Genomic DNA, 14,165 nt, shown 5'->3' with positions numbered 1-14,165 from the left:
TATTTCCCCAAGCATTAGTTGTTTTTGCTTCAAAAGTATGTGTTTTTGTCTAATTTTTTTTAAAGACTTTCATAGGAGAGACCAAATAGTCACATCTACAGTGAGTAAAGAAAATGTGACTTAGTATGTCACATTATTTAAAGAGTGTAATTCATTAAAAGATTTAAAAGGTAAGGGATTTTCTTTAGTAAACAAAGTTAAATGGGGGATATGTGAAGGAAATTCTTTGAATTTAGCAATGAGAGAGACTTTCAACAATCTGAAAGGTTATAAATCATCTTGGCCTAAGGATTCATAGTTTATGTGTTGTCCTTCAAATTTCTGTTTGAGGCATCCTAAGGGAAGTATGGACTGTCTCTGTGGGCAGTTTGGGATTTATCTGTGCTATCTGAATATTCTTTCTTTTGGCAGTAAAGGATGGAAACCAGATGTCGGCATGCAAGGCCTTTTTTCTTGACTGTGCTTTCTGTTGCATGTTCCCATAATTTTGCCCAACCATCTCCAGGTAAACACAGCTAAAATCATGGGTTGTCAGTCAATGGATTTACAGGTCAGGGCTAAAGATTATACCTTGAGGAGTCTCAAACTCATTATCTTACCCTTTCCAAGGTCATCTCTTTTATTATTCCATCAAGTCTCTAGGCTTCAGATATAATCTATATGCAAATGGAACTAAAATTAGAATGTTCATTCTAGGGCTTGGGGTTATCCTAGACATACTCACCTAACTACCTTTTGAACATTTTTCCTTGAACATCTAAGTGGCATCTTCAATTCACATCCAGAACTGACCCTTTCTACTACACTGGCCTGTATTTTCTCTGGGTTCCATTTTCATCACTCAAAGCCATCCTGGGAGTTTTCCTAAATTATCCTAGTATGCTTCAGCTGACTTGATAGTAAACCCATTCAACTATCCTCCCCAATCTCAGCCATACAATCCTTATATCTCTCTGAGGCACAAGTTACCCTCTGTCCTTAGGTTCTCCTGTTATAGACAGTACTGGAGATTACATAAGTGTGCCTCAAAGATTTTTTGCTTTCATTTTCAACACAGTCTGCCCAAGTGATCGAGTTACTTTCCCGTCAATCCTTAACTATTCCCACCTCTAATCTTTCACAGCAAACTCCCCAACTCACTCCTTATGAAGAAGGAAAGCCTTATGCTGACCTGTGAGTCCCTTGGACCTAAATCATTTGTTTCCCTGACCTCATCAACTCCCACTTTCCTCCCCAATTATCCTTCTCTAAACACTTGGTTGTACTTTGGAATCCACAAGCCTACCACAGTGTTGCATATTTGCCTTTTTCGTCTACTAAGCAATTTGTCTTTTTCATGTCCAAACATCTTATTCCTCATTATTTTAGGTCATCTTTAAAATTTCCCTTCAATATGACATTCTAGTGAATACACTGTACCAGTTGTAATCCCTACCACTCCTACTATCAGCTTCTCTGTAGCATGTGTGATCAGCTGAGTTGTTAATTTATTTAAAGCTTCGTTTCAAAGAACTGACAAATAAAAAATATTACTGAGAAAAATTAATCAGAAAAGAAGTCTATATCTTAATGAACTTATACAGTTTGAGTTGACTTCCTGAAACTGTGAAGTTTCACAAAAGATTCTAAGTTCTCACTAGCAAATATATTTTTGTACACCTATCAAGTCATTTCCAGCTTTTTTAATAGGTACTAGCAATTTGTGTGGACATCCCTATGCAAACCCAGTAAGCAGTCTTACCCAAGTTCATTTATCAGCAGCCACATTGGAATCACTCTACTTATAGTGGTCTACAGTCTTCTTCTGGCCTCCTCAGGTTCCTGCACTTATGTGGTCATAAATACCTCCATACAAAAACATTAAAAATAAATTAAAAATAAATGCTGAGCCATCTTTCCATGTTCATTTAAGTGAATATTTTATTTAAACTTTTGTCTAAAGAAAAGTACAATAACCATAAGGATCTGTCAAAACAATTTATACAAAGTGAACATGTCTGTGTAAGTAGCATTTTGATCACAGCAACTGCATTATACGCATCTTATCAGAGTACTGAATTGTGGGAATCCCTGCAATCATTACAGCGATTTGTGTGAGACAAGATAGAAAATCTTGTTCAGCCTGATGTAGTGCTGGTTAAAATTTTTTCAGTCTGACAACAGTTTGTTTATTTAAACTGAGTTAACCAGTTTAATAAAATACCAGGTGCACAGGGATACATAGAAACTCAACTCAAATGTACATTATCTCATTTCTTAGGATGAATGTATTATTGTAAGAAACTAAGAAAAAATTTGACCTGTTCTCTGTCACACAGATATTGTAGAAGTCGTTTATTTTATAAGGTGCATGTGACATTTCCCTTGTGGATGGGACCTTTTGACTGAGAAATAAATTTAAAGATAAAGCCTAGGGAAGATGTCAGAGATAAAAGTTGTGAGGAATTTGGGTGAGATCAGACTCTACAGGTAGCAACACAGATAATTAACAAAATCTATTGCCAAATGTAATTTTCTGGGAGTAAAATAGTTACTATATCTTTGACTTTGCAAAGGTAACCTGCATGATTAGTTTTTGTGTTTCCCTGATGCTTTATGGTTGGAAGGACCTTTGTTCTTCCAATAATAAAGGCTAATTTTAGAAATTCAGCTCTCAATTTTCACCTTCTAAGGCATAGGCTCTCTGTTGCTTTTGCAGTGGAGTATACTCCAGAATAGCTGGCCAAGTAGTTCTAGGGCAATTCTCCTGTCTATGCTTCCCATCACATTATAGTACTACTGCCATCACAAATGCTCACCACCAGAATCCTGAAGTTTGTGCATTCACATAAAATATGGCCTAGAGATTCAATGTCATCATGCTTATATGGCAAGTACTTTTACATTATGAGCCATATTGCATTTCTTTACATACTGATTAGTTTGACCAACAACTTGAAAAGATCAAGAGTTGTCTGGAAGTGGGAAGCTTTGAATGAGAAATTGCATTGTTCAGAATGATGTGTGACCATGGCTACATGATATCTAAATACTAATTATGTAAGAGGGCCCACTTCAGAGTGGACATTATCACTTTTATAAAGTTGGGCTAGTGTTCATATCAAAGACAGCCAAACATAATTTTCTCATTGGCCTCTGCTTCAGTTTCTGCTACAAGGATCCTTTTTTGAACAGATACCCTGGTTTCCCTTGAGGAAAGACTACAAACTGTGACACAAATAAATACATTCCTCCTGAAAAGTAATTTGGTCAGTGTTTTCTCACAACAGAAAAACAAACAAACAAAATACAAAAGACACAAAAAAATCACCTTATAACATCCCAGTATGCTTGCCTGCTAATAAACATATACATAGGAGAAAAAGAAAATCAAATGTAAATGGGAGAGAGGGAGGGAAGGGTGACAGATCTAGAGGGAAAGGTTTAGCAGCTAAGAGCAGGAGAACTACATTTGAAGACGATGTTTGGATTCTAGTGTACACATTGGAAACCCAATATAACTCAAACTACAGGTGAACTGAAGCCATTTTCTCACTTTTTCAGGACTTGGTATATATGTGTACATAATTAACTCCACACACAAACATGTACATAATGTAAAAATATTAATTAAATAAGCATGGAAGTTTCCTAAGATTTATTGAGAAATTGAATTACTTATGTAAAGAGAATGTACTTATTTGCTATTTTTCCTACGTGATTTCACTAGACTGTTGTTTCAAGAACGTAGGTAAAATGCAGTCGTAACCAAATATGGTAACCTGTTATGTGGCAGACTTTTTTTTTTTCGTGAATTTAGTCCTGGCAAGACTTAAAGTTTGATTTTCCCCTTCTCATACTAAAGAATACCTGAGATTGCAGGCGCAGTGCCACTAAGCAAGTCATGTCTACATTTATAGGAACATTATTTTCTCTTGCTCTACCATTGTTATTAGAACTATCAGTATATTCTTAAGAAAACTTTAGCAAGTTGTTATTATTCTTAAAAGTTTATTTTTATTTATTTAGTTCTATATGCTTGCACCATGCATGGTGGTATGTCCGGAAGTCAGAAGACTGTAACCATTGAGATAGTGTTATAGGTAATATCTGATATGAATACTGAGCACAAACCTCTGGTCTTCTGAAAGACAAGTGCTCTTAATTGTGGAGCTATCTCTTCAGCATCATCACCCCAATTTCACTGTTATAATCATACTATGAGGTTATTTCTTTATTATTTAAATGAATATATGTGGTGAATCTACTCATAATGTAAGAGTGAATATTCATTTTAAAATAAGATAATCTCCCCAATCCAGCACAAGTTACTCAAAGCTGTCTGTCATTCTCAGCTATTCTGCAAATATCCCTTCATTATGTAGAGCAGAGTTAATAAATATGTGCTGTTTCAGTAAGTAGTTTTCAGAAATTCTGAAACTCTGTAACTCTGACACTATACTTTTATTTGGAAGGAATAACACACACACAAACACACACACACACACACACACACACACACACACATGTTTGTGGAGATGAACTAAGCAACCAATGGAGGAGACGAAGCAGACTCTACCTCCTCTGCTTTTCTATAGCTCTAAGATTTTCACACAATTGGTATTTGATGGGATTGTCCATGTAAGATATATGTGTATATATATATATATATATATATATATATATATACACATATATATATATATATATATAATTTCTGATTATGCCAGTTACATTAGTAATATAGCAAAGACCCTCAACATATATGGCTTTTATTTTCTCTACCTACTATTGGAAAGTCAATAAATATAATCAACAGCAATGCACTTGGCTTGGCCTACAATAAAACTTTATATACAAGTCATAAGTATAGTAATTAGTTATTAAACAATGTTTACTACTACCTGGTCCTTACTTACTCTACAAGAACACCTTATTATGTCTTAGCATATAAGTGTGAGGGCCTAGTAACTCTGTTAGAGAGTTGATAAGGATTTGCCAAATTGCTTATAAAATTAGTGGTTGATAAATTGTTAAAGAATACCTCTTTAAGTCCATTTGTTTTAACATCTTGAAGAAAATTGTAATATAATATAAGTGCTAATAGCGGTCATCACTTTTTGGAAAATCTCCAATGTGCCAAGTGCTTAGTAATGTATACTGGGGGTGGTTGAGGATTTAGCTCAGTGGTAGAGCGCTTGCCTAGAAAGCACAAGGCCAAGGGTTCGGTCCCCAGCTCCGAAAAAAAAAAAAAAAAGAAATGTATACTGGGGCAAAAATTATCTGTATATATTTGATCAATTTTTATTGTTAATGTTTTAAAATGCAATGTACCTAAGGAAAAAGACATCTTTAATGGAAATACAAAAATCAGCATGCTGCAATAATTCATGGTAGGTACTGTTACCACCTGCTTGAGCCCAGAATTGAGCTTACCCTTCCCACTGTGCATTCTAAGAAACTGATAGCATGGCTTCCCCTCTTCCACAGTCCTCTGGATCTGTCCAAGGACTCTGACTTTTATTTTATTTTTTTTAATTGCCTCTTCGATATAGCAGCCATCAGATTCTCCAGTCGATTAACCTCTTGTCTCCATGGTTACGTACCACAGTCTGAGCAAAGTGTCTTCCTTTACTAGCATGACCTAATACATGATCCCTGGCCTTTGCCTTCTCTCAGGAAATTCTGAGGCCTGTATCTTTCATATATTATCTCCCCTGGCTCTTTGGACATCACAGACAGAGAAAAGTTCCGTCAGGCATAAATTCCTGGTGTTTCCTCTCATGATCTTCTATTCACCTCATTAGCCACTTGGTACACTTTGTCTGGAAGACAGGTTTCCTGCTATAGCAATTTAAGCAGTCACTTTAATTGGAAGATAAGGAAAGACTTAGTGCCCAAACCATCATTTGAAAATAGACTGAGCAAGAGTTCATTTTAAGACTTACTCCTACACTTTCAGTATCCCCATAGTTTAGATAGTTTCCAAATTTGAGAAGTTCTTATTTTTTAAACCACAGGTTCTTCTGTTAGTTTATCTCAGTGCAAATATTAAATTCACAGAAATACGTTTTAAACACTCCTCACTAATGAGACCATCCCTGTCTCCTGACACTACTACATTGTGGCAGTATATTGATTGTTGGCCTTGTGTTCTCATCCATTTGTCTTTCTTACCCTTTTTCTGTGACCCACTCATTCCTCACTCTAAATGGGATTTGGCAGACAAAATGTAAGGTTAGCAATAAGGCAGTTTTACTTGTGTATTCATACCTTTTCTTATTGTGTGCTTTTGAGTGTGGGAAGAACACGTGACTTTTTTTAACTACCAAGTAATGACACAGATGGTGCTCTGGGTTGACAAAGAGAATGGCATTGTATTGTGACTGTTAATTATGTAAATTCACACTGGTTACCACCATGCTCCTCTGCTGACTTTGCAGGTACTAGAAAGTAAGCAGACTACCTGAAAAGATTAGGAAGTCTGAAGAAACAACATTTGTGGTCTAAATGAGAAACTGAAGGATTTGGATTAAAAACTACAAGGAATCAATGTGGTCACAATGTGTGTGTGGTTGAAAACGTGTCCAGATAAGAACTGAGCCTTAGATTTACAGAGAAACAGCTAAGCCTTGTCCAGATATTTGGCCCTCAAAATTCAATAGGTCTTTATTATGCTTCTTTTAATTCATTATGCATTTTCTGTTCATTATTATATCTTTAAATCTGCAATAGCAGTCCCTTTAGAATCATTCTATTATTCTCAGTGAGGACTTCCTTGTCTATCTGGGATCTTTTCAGCATGCATGTAAATTTCAGAATGATGTTGTTCTATTGCTAGAAAGAATGCTTTGGGGGGTTGGGGATTTATCTCAGCGGTAGAGCGCTTGCCTAGAGAGCTCAAGGCCCTGGGTTCGGGCCCCAGCTCTGGAAAAAAAAAAAGAAAAAAGAAAGGGCCAAGGCCCCTGTCCAAGGCAGAAGGAAGGTGGTCATGTTACCCTAACGGAAAGAATGCTTTTCAGAGTTGTATTGAAATTACATGGAATCTGTAAATTATATTTGGTATGATGCACATTTTCATACTATTAGTTGTACTTATTAGTAAACATGGGATATTTTTCTTTCTTTTTATTAATTATTTTATTTATTTACATTTCAAATGTCCCTTTTCCTCATCTTTCCCTTCACAAGCCCCCCCACCCTATTCTCTCTCCCCATTGCCTCTAAGAAGGCGCTTCCCCCCTCAAACACACACACTCCAGTCTCAGCCTTCTTTCATCCCCCTCCCTGGGTCAACAAGTCTCCACTGGACAAAAAGCTTCCCCTACCACTAATGTTGCATAAGGTAGTCCTCTGCTATATATGTAGTGGGAGCCATGGATACTTTGATGTATACTATTTGGTTGGTGGTTTGGTCCCTGTGAGCTCTGAGGAGTCTGGTTAGTCCATATTGATGTTCTTCCTGTGTGCTTCTCAATCACTTTCTTCAGAGATTTGATGTTTTCATTACTGTAGAGCATTTTCACATTCTCAGTTAGATATATATTGTTCTTTTCCAGTCTATTGTCAATGGGAGTGTGACCATAATTTCTTTCTCAGTTAATTTTTGTATAGAGAAAGGGTATATTATATTTGTAAGTTGATTATTCTGCAACTTTGATTAAATTGTTTTTCTTTTCTCACATTTTTTTCTATTGGAAATTTTGAGCTCTTTTTTTTTTTTTTATTAACTTGAGTATTTCTTATATACATTTCGAGTGTTATTCCCTTTCCCGGTATCCGGGCAAACATCCCCCTCCCCCCTCCCCTTCCTTATGGGTGTTCCCCTCCCAACCCTCCCCCCATTGCCGCCCTCCCCCCACCAGTCTAGTTCACTGGGGGTTCAGTCTTAGCAGGACCCAGGGCTTCCCCTTCCACTGGTGCTCTTACTAGGATATTCATTGCTACCTATGAGGTCAGAGTCCAGGGTCAGTCCATGTATAGTCTTTAGTTAGTGGCTTAGTCCCTGGAAGCTCTGGTTGCTTGGCATTGTTGTACATATGGGGTCTCGAGCCCGTTCAAGCTCTTCCAGTTCTTTCTCTGATTCCTTCAACGGGGGTTCTATTCTCAGTTCAGTGGTATGCTGCTGGTATTCGCCTCTGTATTTGCTGTATTCTGGCTGTGTCTCTCAGGAGCGATCTACATCCGGCTCCTGTCGGTCTGCACTTCTTTGCTTCATCCATCTTGTCTAATTGGGTGGCTGTATATGTATGGGCCACATGTGGGGCAGGCTCTGAATGGGTGTTCCTTCAGTCTCTTTTTTAATCTTTGCCTCTCTCTTCCCTGCCAAGGGTATTCTTGTTCCCCTTTTAAAGAAGGAGTGAAGCATTCACGTTTTTGATCATCCGTCTTGAGTTTCGTTTGTTCTAGGCATCTAGGGTAATTCAAGTTTATGAATAATACCATAACATCTTTTTTTTAAAGAATAAATAGTTTGACTACATTTGTTCATAATTATACCCATTTAATTTCATTTTGTTACTTATCACCTTAGTTAGTACTATATTAAATGAAGAAGGTGTAGTTGACATTCCTGTCTCATCCCAAATTTAATGAGATTGCTCCACTCTTTTTTCATTTAAGATATTTGATGTGAGTCTGACACATATATCATTATCATTATCCTACCTTTCTCAGGACTTTTATAGTGACAGCATGTTAACATTTGTCAAAGGTTTTTGCTGCCCATGTTACAATGCTCATGTGTATTGACATTATGAAAAATTTTATAATCTATTAATTTTTTTAACGTATGTGTATTGGGCCATCCATGACTTCCTAAGGTAAAGCCAAATTGACTTTGATGGATGACCTTACACATACCTATATTCTGTATATTAGTATTTCATTGAGGATTTTTGCATCTCTTGGCATCTATGTTTATCTAAATGAGGATATTAGTCTGCAGATTTTTCTAGTGTCTTTACCTGATTATGGTGGGAGAGCAACAGTGGTTTTACTGAATGGATTTGGGTGTTTCCTGCTCTTTCAATTTTTTTTAATAATTTAAGAAGTATTAGGTGTAGATTATTTTTACACTCTAGTAGATGTCCTCTCTAAATTTATGTGTAAAATTTTTTTTTAGTTGAAATGCTTCTTATTGCTGTTTTAATATGTATTTTGATTTTAATATTTATTGTTATGTTTGGTTTGGGTTGAATATTTCTGTTTAGCTTGGTGATTTGGACATATCTAGATATTTATTAATCACTTTTAGATTTACATTACAATTGAGTGTAGGTTGTAAAGGTATTTGCATATAATATTCTGAGTTTTTGAAGTTTATTATATTGTTTTCTTGTTCATTCCTGATTAGTTCATGTCTTTCTTCCTTTTGGGTAGTTGAATTTGTCACTCTTGTTTATCTTAAAGAAACTTTGATTCTTTATATTGCTTTCTTTCTTTATATTTGTGGTGGGACTGTATACAATTTTGGGATTTGGGTTTGGTTCCTGCATTCCCAAATTCTTTAGTTGTACTCAGTCATTTCCTTGTACTATATTTGATTTGATTTGATTATTTGACATAAGCATGTAGGACATCAATTTTCCAATCAAAACTACCTTGTGGATTTGCTGTGTTTCTATTTTTATGTGGATGAGGAATAATTTTATTTTTTTTCTTAATTTTTTTGACTTAATCATTTTCCATAGTAAGGTGGTAATTATCGTATGTTTATGTACTAACTGCAGAGTTGTTTGATGCCAATTTAAAATGTTGTTGCATAATGGTAGGTAGAAAACATGGAATTATTTTATATTTTCTGAAATTGTTAAAGTTTGTTTAGTGTTACAAAATGTGTGCTATTGTAAAGAAGTTTCCATGTGTTGCTGGTAAAATTTCACTTAATTCATTTAGATGAATATCATTTGAAACTATTTTTTTCCTGAGGTGTATGTGTGTGTGTGTGTGTGTGTGTGTGTGTAGAGAGGGAGAGAGAGAGAGAGAGAGAGAGAGAGAGAGAGAGAGACAGAGAGAGAGAGAATTTTTAAATTTTTATGGAGCACATTTAAAGGCATCCCTACTTAATTTTCCTAGCTTCTAAGTTGGTCCCTCCGTGAGCAGTCCAGTTCAGAATCCCAGGTGCTGCAGGTCAGGGTCCAGAAAGACATCTGTGTGTGGTTACTGCTCATCTGTAAGGTTTAGTTCCCCTACCAGGACAAGCTGGTTGGTTACATCACAAACTACGGCCAGTGTTTCTGGCAAGACAGCACTAACCAGCATGGGCTCTCAGGTAAGCCTGGAAGAGTTGTGACCTTTGCTGAAAATCCTAGTGTATGGGATTTTGTTTACAAACTAAGCGTAGGAAAAGAAGAATTAAAAATGTACCTGGACTTTAGAGAGAAAGGAAGTTACAGAATTATGACAGTCATGTGTTTATTAAACATTTTATGTATTTACATTTCAAATGTTATATCCTCATTTCTGGTTCACACTTCTCCAATTCCCCTCCATCTACTTCTATCGAGATGATCCTCCTCCCACCCACAAACTCTCACTTCAACCCCCTGGCATTCTCCCACACTGGGGAAAAAACCTTCACCAAAGGCTTCTCCTATTATTCCAGACAATGTCATTCTCTGCTTATATGCGTCAGGAGCCATGATTCCCCCCAGGTGTATTCTTTGGTTGGTATTTTAGTCCCTAGTAGTTCTGGAGGTTAGTGATAGTGTTGTTCTTCCCATGGGGTTGCAAACCCCTTCAGCTCCTTCAATCCTTTCTCTAACTTTTACATTGGTATCCCTGGGTTAAGTCTCATGGTTAGCTGCAAGCATTCTCATCTGTATCAGTAAGGCTTTGGCAGAACCTCACAGGAGACTCCCATATCATGCTCCTGTCAGCAAGCACTTCTTGGCATCAGGAATAGTGACTGATTTTGGTGGCTGATTATGGGATGAATTCCCAGGTAGAGCGGTCTCTGGTTGGCGTTTTCTTCAGTCTCTGATCCACTGTTTTTGTCCCTGTACTTCCTTTAGACAGGAGTAAATCTGGATTAAAATTTTAAGAAGCGTGGGTGGTCCCATCCCCAACCAGGAGGCCCTGGCTGACCTGTGGGTATGGTTTCTACAGGTTTTTTCCTCCACTTTCTTGAGCATTTCAGCTAATCTTATCCTTTTTGGGTCCTGACAGACCCTTGCTTTCCTGATATCTGGAAAATCTCATCCCTGTTGAGTCCTGAGAGTCCCTTGCTTTCCTGACATCTGCGACTTGCTGGTGGCTACCCCAGTTTCCCAGTCCCCATTGCTACACAGCTCTGTTCAAATTCCTGACCTGTAGAACGTCCCTGTCTCCTTTCATACTGGTTTCGGCAGATCCTTTTTCTCCTCCATGTCCTATCTTCCTCTCAAGTCCCTCTATTTCCCAGGAGTATTTTGTTCCTCCTTTTTAGAAGGACTGAAACATCAACATTTTGGTCTTTCTTCTTGAAAGTCATATTGTCTATGAATTGGACCTTTGGTATTCTGAGCTTTTAGGCTAATATCCATTCATCATGCATACCATGTGTGTTCTTTTGAGACTGGGTTACCTCACTCAAGATATTTTCTATTTCCATCCATTTGCATAAGAATTTCAAGAAGTCATTGTTTTAATATTTGTGTAGTACTCCATTGTGCAAATTTGTGTACCCATTCTTCTGTTGAAGGACATCTGGGTTCTTTCCAGCTTCTGGCTATTATAAATAATGCTGCAATGAACATAGTGGAACATGTCTCCTTGTTATATGATGGAGAATCTTTTGAATGTATGCCCAGGAGTGGTATATCTGGGGCTGCAAGTGGTATTATGGCCAATTTTCTGAAGAACTGCCAGATTGATTGCCACAGTAGTGGTACCAGCTTGCAATCCCATCAACAAAGAAGCAGTGTTCCTCTTACTCTAAATCCTTGCCAGAATCTGCTGATCAAATCTGAGTTTTTGATCTTAGCCATTCTGACTACTGTGGGGTGGAATCTCAGAATTGTTTTGATTTGCATTTCCCAGATCTCAAGCTATATTACAGAGCAACCCTGATTTAAAAAAAAAAACTGCATGATATTAGTGCAGAGACAGGTAGGCCGATCAATGAAATAGAACTAAAGATCCAGAAATGAACCCACACACCTATGTTCACTTGATCCTTCACAAAGAAACTAAAACCATCCAGTGGAAAAAGACAGCATTTTCAACAAATGGTGCTGGTTCAACAGGTGGTCACCATGGAAAAGAATGCAAATCATTCCATTCTTATCTCTTTGTACAAAGCTCAAATCCATGTGGATCAAGGACCTCCACATAAATCCAGATACACTGAAACTAATAGAAGAAAAAGTCAGGGAGAGCCTGGAATACATAGGCAAAAGGGAAATTTTCCTGAATTTCCAATGGCTTATACTCTAAAATCAAGAATTGACAAATGGGACCTCATAAAATTGCAAAGCTTCTGTAAGGCAGAGGATGTTGTCAATGAGACAAAAGAGCAACCAACAGATTGGGAAAAATCTTTACCAATCCTACATCTGATAGAGAGCTACTATCTAATATAAACAAAGAACTCAAGAAGTTAAACTCCAGAGAACCAAATAACCCTACTAAAAAATGTGGTACAGAGCTAAAGAAAGAATTCTCAACTGAGGAATGTTGAATATCCTGGAAACACCAAAAGAAATGTTCAACATTCCTAGACATTCATTTTTTATGTGAATGATTCCACATCAAATCCATTCTGTGTTTTTCTATATGTTGGAATGTGTGTCAATCCTAATTATCTTCCACCTGCACCTCTAGCAGACATTGCTTAACAAATTTTTAATGCAGCTGGTCCAAGTGGAAGAAATACAGAATGCCTTTTTTAAGTAGATTCTATTAAGAAACTTGTGCCAGAGATGCAGAGGAACATCTCTTCTCCTTGGAAAATTCAGTAAAGAAATGCTTAAACGGAAAATACAAACTGAGTGGCACACAGTTACCAACTCCTCCAAACAGGCAGACTTTTATCTTCGCAGAATAGCATCAGTACAAAGCAGTAGCAGTATCTTTTAGGTATTCTTACTTGAAAAACATACTATTTAATATTATAATTGGAATATCATCTAAATTTACAATTTATTTGCAAGTGATCTAAAACATATTGCGAATATTTGCATGAGGGGAAAGAAAGAATTCAAGCTGTACAAGTGACTTCCTAATTATATGATTTTGAACATTTGTTCATTAGAGATACAGGTCTCGATTATCTTCCTGTTTCTTTTAGAGTAACCATGTGTTATTGTATATAAGTTTAAAATAATGCTATTAGAAATATACGGTAATAGGTAAGGTTCCCGCACTGTTGTCAATTTCCTTGTTCATTGGGATTAAATGAAACTCGAGTTTAGTTCAAAATAAAATTTTTTAAATATATATAAAAAAAGTGCTGTTTTTAATGTTCTGACACTTCAAAGATCTTACCATATCAATTCCTAGATATTCAGGTAAGAAAATATCTGATGTTAATTGGATTTCTTAAGAATAAAGCTTCCTTATTCTTGCTCATAGATAGTTGCCCATGGAACCAAGAATTAAATTGTCAATTTCCACAAAATCATCTGCTGGGTTGCTTTAATACATTTTTTAATTAATGCTAATTTGGAAGGAAAAGCCAGCTATATTTTATTTAATTGGGGACCCCATGAATATGGCATATTTCCACTTTCATTCAGATATTTTATGTTTCTCAACAATGTCTTATACTTTGCTAACCTCTGGATTTTGAATATCTTTCAAGAAATTTCTTTCTGGAAAAAATTAATATTAACTCACAACTTGTAAATACCCATTTAAAAAGTTGTTCTCCTGGTCTAGCATGCTGGCTCAGTGAGTAAAAAATGCTTGTACCCCATAATTAAATTTCTAGAACCCATATTTTAGAAAGAGCTGAGTCCTAAAAGTTTTCTTCTGACCATCACACAGAGCCCCCCTCACACTCTCTCTCTCTCTCTCTCTCTCTCTCTCTCTCTCTCTCTCTTTCTCTCTCTTTCATATGCACACATACACACAAAGACATAAATAAGAGTAAAATCCATTCTCTGTTCTTTTTCATAAGATGTGATTATTTTTACATATACTTTTCAAATACAGTAAGATTTTTACCACGTGCATATTCATTTTATGCATTTAAGATTCTTTGC

At 36.5% G+C, this 14,165-nt stretch overlaps 1 pseudogene; it reads left to right on the top strand.

The window, feature by feature from the left end:
• Chac2-ps3 (ChaC glutathione specific gamma-glutamylcyclotransferase 2, pseudogene 3) overlaps positions 1-13,006 on the top strand; it is an 80,986-nt pseudogene extending 67,980 nt beyond the window's left edge.
• Positions 13,007-14,165: the final 1,159 nt, after the last annotated feature.

Source organism: Rattus norvegicus, chromosome 13 (genome assembly GCF_021556685.1).
Source record: "Rattus norvegicus strain SHRSP/BbbUtx chromosome 13, alternate assembly SHRSP_T2T, whole genome shotgun sequence".
In the NCBI taxonomy this organism is placed as follows: domain Eukaryota; kingdom Metazoa; phylum Chordata; class Mammalia; order Rodentia; family Muridae; genus Rattus; species Rattus norvegicus.
The sequence above is the reverse complement of the archived record's forward strand: the minus strand, read 5'-3'. Positions and strand labels throughout refer to the sequence as shown.